This window comes from Saccopteryx bilineata, chromosome 2, assembly GCF_036850765.1.
Source record: "Saccopteryx bilineata isolate mSacBil1 chromosome 2, mSacBil1_pri_phased_curated, whole genome shotgun sequence".
NCBI lineage: Eukaryota > Metazoa > Chordata > Mammalia > Chiroptera > Emballonuridae > Saccopteryx > Saccopteryx bilineata.
In genome coordinates, this window is record NC_089491.1 from 333,059,246 (window position 1) to 333,065,245 (window position 6,000).

Genomic DNA, 6,000 nt, shown 5'->3' on the forward strand with positions numbered 1-6,000 from the left:
ATACACAGGCCTGGTCTCGTTGCAGGCACTGAGCGGTCACCTCTGCTGTGCATTTGTATCAGAAAATTTTAACCCAAGTCCCGGTGTGGACTCGGGGGCTGGCCCATCCAAGGGGGTCACCTCTGTGGGTGATTTAAGGATCCTCCTCCCACAAAACATCTTGTTGATTGCACTGGATATTTAATGACATAATGACCCAGCACAGTGTCTAGTTCACAGAAGATGTGCATGAAGCTTCTTCCCTTCATCTCACAATTAGCAACAGACTTCAAATGTCAGTGACCCAGGACCAGGAGTACACGGGCACAACTCACCTTTGGGTAGACGACAGAGGCCGAGTCCCTCCTGTGTGCCAGCTTAGGTAGGGAGGAAGGGGAGACCCGAGCAGGGGACAGTCAGATGTGGCTGGAACAGCCTAAGTGGGTCACTTGGCAGCTGGGGGAAGTGGCTGGCTTCTGTGTCAGTCAAGACTCCTTTGGTTGCCAGTGACAGAAAGTCAAGGCAAACCAAATAAACTATGAAAAGGAGAGAATGTTTTTGGCCCGTGTTACTGAGAAGTCTAGGCCATGATCCATCTCTTACAACACATTCCTTTGCACTGATCCCCCGGGACCTAGACGGTGCCGGTGCCATGACCCACCCCAGCCCCTGCCTGCCTAGGTAACAGGCTTGAGGACAATGTGTTTGCTCCTTTGGTGGCCACCAGGGACTGTCTGAGTTGTCCTGTATCTGATCAGTCACGAGCCTGAGAAGCCCCTGTCCTCCTCCTCCCAGCCCCAGTGGCTCAGGAGGCCAGTGCACAGTAATGGGTCTCCGAGAAAAGGCCTAGAGATGCCATGCCCTCCTCTGTGGGCTGACTGCCAGGGCAGCGTGGAAGGGCACATCCTCAGAGCGTCCTTCCAGACCCTTTTCCATCTCCAGGCATTCTCTTGCATCCCCTGAGGCAGCAGCTCACACCTGCCGAACAGCTGGTGGAGTCTGGGGGCAGCACCTGGCGCGTTCAACCTCCAGTGTCAGGGCTTTTGGAGAATGTAGTGAGCAAAGCATCAGGCCCATGCAGCAGGACCTTTCAGAAGACCCCATCCCAGATGCTTGCTGCACAACAGCATTCAACCAAAAATAAGCATACGTCATTTTTACAAAAGGACTGAGCTTTCAACCTCAGGACCTAAGGCTAGTGATGCTTGACTATGCAAATCCACGTGGGTTAAGTTTGCTGGTCTACTGTCATCCTCAGTCCCGAGAGGTCCTGGCCCTGGGAATTTACTTTCTCTGGCCTGCAGATGGGAGATGAGGATGTAAAGACAGTAACAGAGACCCCTGCCCCCGCCCCGGTGCCAGGCAATCACCGCCACCCCATCTCCCAGCCCAGAGGGTGCCTAACCCTTAGGCAAGTTATATAACCTCTCTTTCCCTCAATTTATCATCTGTGCATGGGAGGAATAACATCACCTTCCTCGCAGGTCTTCAGAAGATTAAATGATAAAGTGTTTGGGAAGCTAATAGCCCAATGACTGATTTACAAAAAGCACTTAATAAATCATGTAGTTATTAATATTAATGAGTCAGGGAAGCAAAAGGAATGGGAATTGCTTAGTAGAGTCTGATGTCCTGGTCACGTCTGAGAGCAGCTGCAGCTGTGAGGTGCCATTCCCTGGCACAGCGCTCCTCGAACCTCTCCACCGTGATCCGTGGGGGCCCTCGCAGCCCATGGGGGGCAGCCTGGTAGTGAGGGGAGAGCGACACCCCTGGTGGGGCCGGTCTCAACCAACCAGTGGGGATGAGGCTCTGTGAACACATGCCTCAGCCTATCACCCTCTGTGGAGGCAATTCGGAGGCGCACTGTGCCCAGATTGAGCGCTGGATGCCTCCACCAGCCACCACATCAACGAGGCCCTCTGGGTTGGCTCTTCCTCCTCGTCTGTCTCACTCACACCTTATGATAACTGAATCGAGAAAAGATCAGGTTAACAAACGAGTCTTGGTTATTAAATATTTTCTTCATAAGATGTCTTTATACAACAACGGAGCCTGATGTTGGCAGGTCTTCCCTCCCCTGAGCTCCCATAGGCCCTGTGCACGAGGTCAGAACACAGCATTTCTGTAGGGGTTTCACCACTGGCCCCTGGGGCCCTGCCCTGGGCTGTGTGCCTCTGTGGGCAAGGCCACCCCCCATGCCTGGCCATAGTGTCTGGCACAGCACGGGTTCTCTGAGCAAAGGAATTGAGACGCTTGTATAACAAGCCCATTATTCACATGCAGGCAAATTCTGCAAAAATTAAAATAAAATTAAAAAGCCTGACAACAATCCTAACCCTTAAAGCTTAAACTTCTTATTAGAATTCTGCTCACTCTTCATTTTCTCAGCAAACTTCTTTTTGAGATCAAAGACCTAGGTCCCAACCAACTGTACAAAGACAGCTCTGAGACAATGACAGAAATTTGAATATGGATTCTGTTTTAGGTTATGATAAGGAATTACTGTTAATTTGATTAGCTATGGTGATGATATAGTGATTAATTATGTTTAAATGCTACCCTATTTATTAGAGATTCAGACTGAAGTAGGTTAGGGTACAATGAGATGATATCTGGAATTTGTCTTAAAATGCTTCAGGAAAATACATATATTAGATACAATTAGATAAACAAGATCAGCAAAAGTGTTGATAATTGTTAACCCTGGGTGACAGGCACACAACAGTTCATTATTCCAGGCCCTCTACTTTTGGGTAAGATTTCCAGAGTAAACATTTTGGGGGGAAGATTCCCTTGGCCCCGGTACTACTGCCTGGACATTCTGCATTCTTCAGAAGGAAGGAGTGGGGGTGGGGTGGAAGGAGACTCGAATACAATGTAGAGCCAAGTTATATTTAACTCCACATTTGATTTCACTGCTTGGCAGATGTCCCAGGACCTGGGGGGGATGGCAGACTGTCAGTGTGGGTGTGAAGTAGCGAACTTAAACAGAGATTTAGCAAATCAAACAAGGAGAGAGTGACAAGAGCCAGCTGCAAGATGTTGCAAAGGCAAGTCCCGCTGCTCTGCTCGTAAGGAAAAACTAAGGGAGCAAACTCAGGGCCTCGAGCTCGGCCTCATCTCTCTCGGCCTTAGGGTGCCCTGTGGAAGCTGCAGAATGCCCCTTCTCCCTCCCCAAGGGGAATCATGGTGTCCCCACTGCGGTGAGCCTTCCGTATTAAATATATTGCATAGGAAGAGACGCCTCAGACAGGGAAATGGGATTCTTGTCTATTTTTTCCCATTTAAGCTATTGGAAAAAAAGTACTTTGCCCCTACCTTCAAAACCTTATCCCTGGAGCTAGCCAGTAAGACTTATTCCATTCCTCACTGGCTTACTTCATACTCCTCCTAAATCAGGAGCAGACCATTACCACCCTGCCCCCCAAATACACATCCTTTACATCAGCTTCAGGGGCCTCAAAGAGTACAGAGCAGGGCAGGCCAAAGGACCCATTCATACAGTGGGTTAGGCTTCCCCCTTGGGATAGGCCAAGCCCCTTGGCACTGGATGTTGCTGAACCTCAGACAGGACCTTCCTGTCAAAACCAGGGTTTCATCTCAGCTGGATGTCCCCCCAAACTATCACAGACCAGAAAACCAACACTGAAGATAGCTCTCCCACCATTTTTGGACCATAATTCCTAAGGAAATGCCGACCCTCACTTCACCTTTTCTGTTTATAAAACGTGTGTCTTTTTATCTGAGGGAGAACTAGAAGGTGCAGTGTGAGTCATAGGAAGTAAGCTTCCCCTCAGTGGGCCCCCATCCTGAGAAGGTATTGGAAGCCTCCAATACTTTCTTCACTTGGGCTTGAACCTTTCTGACTCAAAAATCTAAACGTGGTCTTCACAACCCAATAATTATTTGGAGATCATGACAACAATTCAGGAAACCCCCCTCCATACTTCAGGATGGAAGGGCTTATGACCTTTCTACATTTGGAGTAGCAATGGAGGGTGTTTATTATTTATCCCTTGTATTGGCTGGTGGGAACAAGACTGGCTTAGAGTCTCATTGCCCAAAGACTCATATTTGAGGCTTAGAACCTGAGCCTTTGAATTTGTAATACCTAGGCTGGCTATCTATTTATCTATCTATCCACACACGCATAGATATAGAAAAAGGACCCAGTCATTTTACTCTGCCTTCCCCAGCCTGAGTGAAGGCTTTCCTGGATGATCAGCTTATGTGCTGCTAGGAGATTTCTATTCTAGAAGCTTCTGCCAGGTGGCAGAGAAAAATCGCAAATGCCAGAAACTCATCTGTTTGAAAGAAGATTTTATCCCATAGGAGAAAAACCCAATCATTCCTTCTCCCAGTTGGAATATCTGCAGTTACCCACTTCTCATAAACGGAAAAAGAATGCCAGGAGTAATCAAACGACTTCATTCAAGGAGCCCAATGCAGCCCAGCACCAATCTCTTTGAAAAGCCCCATATGGAAAGATATAAATTCAATTTGTCTTGTCTAGGAGGAAAATGAGTTTTAAATATGTCAAATCAAACATATGTTATGTATAGACTTTAGTGATCCAGAAAAATGCCTTGAGGAAAAGAATTACTCCGAAAATTGTAAGTATTTAAGTTGTCAAAGAACTGGGAATGTATGCCATAATCCGAGCATGGAAATCCACACTCACTCACATGTCCCAGACTGGGCCCCGAAGAACCCACTGGCTGAGATAGAGCCCTGGTTCCTCAGGGCCAGCCCAGGTGGCGTCCTTCAGTGACATCTCCTGACTGCCTCCCAGGACCTGTGACTTCAACATCTTCCTGCTGGGCTCCATTGCCAAGGCCTGAAGAACTCAGGTCTGCCCCGTGGAGCCACCCTGGCTGGGTAAGACGGTGGGGGAGAGAGTGAAAAAGGGGCCTAGTTCCCACTGGTTTCCCGAGCCCGATAGACACTGATGCTATTTAAAAGTCACTTTGCAAACCCTGACGGGCACTGGTTGTTCTCCTTCTAAGACTTGGGGGAAACAGACTTCAGGGACTAGAACTTTTTTTTTAATTTATTGATTTTGGTGAGAATGGAAAAGATAGAGAGAGAGAGAGAAACAGGAACATCAAGCTGGTCCTGTATGTGCCCTGACTGGGGATTGAACTGACAACATCTGCACTTCGGAATGATGTTCTAAACAACTGAGCCACCTGGCCAGGGCAGGGACTGGAGTTCTAATACTAACTCTGCCAGTAGCTGGCTGGTGCCAAGGGTCTTGGATAAGTCTCTTCCCCATTGCTAGTTCTTAGTTGGTAGTACAAAGACTTGGATTTAAATGACATCCACAATAAATGAATACACTGAATAGTAAATAAATAATTAATTAACATCCAGGGTCTCTTTCAATTCCATCGTTAAGATTTTTTTCATTTTGTTCTCTTTTTCTTTTAAGGGTCTATAGAGCATTGTGGGTAAGAACACAGACTTTCAAATCAATCTGCATGGGTTTGAATTTCAGCTCTATTACTTTCTAACTATGACTTTGAGCAAGTAACTTAACCTCTCTGTGCTTCCATTTTCACTCCTGGAAAATGAAGATAATAATATCTATCCGATTACCTTGTGAAAAGGTTAGCAAAGGCTTTGAGTGAGTCCTGACACATAGCTATTATTTACTGAGCAATTACTATGTGCCCCACTCTGAACTAAGCCTAGTAGATACAGAAATGAGCCAGAATGCCATGGTGGTTGCTTTCCAGAATACTATTGTCCCCTAGAAAAATGTGGCTCGGGAAGTCCCTCTCTTTTTTTTAAATTTAGAAATTAAATTTAATGGAATGCCACTGATCAGTGAGAGTACATAGGTTTCAGGTGAACATCTCTATAGCATTTGAACTGTTGATTGCATTGTGTGCCCATCACCCAAAGTCAGATCATTTTCTGTCACCGTATATTTTTCCGTCTTTACTGAAGCCATTCTTTTATGTCTCTAAGGGTGGGGTGACTTCTGGCATTCTGCCTTTGGCATAGGGTCAGGCATGG